We start from the raw sequence: 1,805 nt of genomic DNA on the forward strand, positions 1-1,805 counted from the left end.
TTTAATTGTCTTTAACTCATTAAGACTGACAATATTCACCCACTACTATCAAGTTGATTCAGACTCATAGCAACCTCCATTGGGTTTCCAAGGCTGTAAGTCGTTATGGAAGTAGCTTGCCTTGTTTTCTTCCTGTGGAGCAGCTAGTGGGTTCCAACTACCAACCTACACCACCAGAGTTCCTTAAGACTAACAATAAACAACATGACTATATTCATTGTCCCAGAAATCTTTATCTTCTCATTAAACGTACTTGTCTTAGTTCTCTAGTGCTACTATAACAGAAACACCACAAATGGATTGCTTTAACAAACAGGAATTTATATTGTCTTACAGTTAAGGAGACTAGAAGTCTGAGTTCAAAGTGCCAATTCTAGAGGCTGTGTGAAGGCCCCTCCACCTTGGTCTTCAGCTCTGCTTCTTCTTCCAGACCACTTGGAGCTAGAGGCATCTCTTAACTCAGTGGCTGGTTACTGAGGCTGAAGAACCTAACATTGACAAGTTAAATGGCACAATCCCACAATTAATAGGTACCCAGGCAACCACTGTTTCAAGTCCAGGAACATTCCCAAGATTGGCAGGCAACACACAGGCTAAGGAGATGAAAACTCTGCCAAATGCAGGATCAGATATGCCAAAAAGCTAGAGACCTTTCTCAAAACTTCCCCTTATATACTGGAAGCAGACCACACCCAGAAAGCAACTACTTTTAATGTTTACAGCAGATTCCACCATGAATGTAATACAATCTCATCACAGGGAATAAATCCATTCAGCTGCTCACCTACAACCATGGCCCAGCCAAGTTGACACTCAGCCTTTGTTACTAGAGTAATGAAAAATGTCTATATGGAAATATCTCAACCTTTTCTTCATATATTGTTGCTGTTTTTAAAACCATATCTTCTCAAATGTTGTAATCATAGAAGGATAAACAAATAAACACTGGCATTTTTTTTTTAATCCAGTGTTTGAGGAATAAGGTATTTCTTTGATATAAATTTTAGGTAGTCTGGTATTGGTAGTTCAGTGGTAGAGTTCTCACTTCCCACGAGGGAGACACAGGTCTGAGTTCCGGCTAATGTTCTTCATGTGGAGCAACTACATTTCAGTGGAGGGTTGTGTTTTGCGATGATGCTGAACAGATTTCAGGAGTGCTTCTAGACAGAGATGTACTAGGATGAAAGGCCTGGTGATATATTTACAAAAATAAGCCAGTGAAAAACCTATGGATTACAGGGTCCAATCTATTGCTGGTCATGGGCAACATTTTATGCAGGAGGCCAACTCACTCACAGCTAAGAGCAACAGTCTAATATGGGCTTAGTTTTATGGCTATATGTGCATATTCACTGAGAGGAAAATTTTTAATAAAATTCTGATTATATTTGGGGACTTGTGAATCAGTGCATCATATTTTACCCACTGCACCAATCAGGAGAAAATCCCAAAATTCCTGCATTTTTGCTGTCCCTTCTTCAGATATAGAATAAGGGCCTATAGATCAATAAATAGTGATAATATCATTTTACCAGGAAAGTTGTATCAGGGTGAAAACTCCTCAAGTTCAAGAATAGTAAGTCATAAGAAGACCAAATATATCAAATATGTCTTCAAATAGCTTCCAATTGTTTTTCACGGTGTTCTCTGTTTTCCCTTTAAATTCCGTTTTCAGCTCTGGTAGCATAGTGGCTAAAGCACTTGACAGCTAACCAGAAGGCTGGCGGTTCAAACCCACCAGCCACTCCTCGGAAGGAAGGTTGGGCAATCCTACTTCCGTAGTGATACTGCCTCGGAAACCCAAG

This window comes from Orycteropus afer, unplaced genomic scaffold (assembly GCF_000298275.1).
Source record: "Orycteropus afer afer isolate SDZICR_OR568_19922 unplaced genomic scaffold, OryAfe1.0 scaffold00279, whole genome shotgun sequence".
NCBI classification, from domain to species: Eukaryota; Metazoa; Chordata; class Mammalia; order Tubulidentata; family Orycteropodidae; genus Orycteropus; species Orycteropus afer.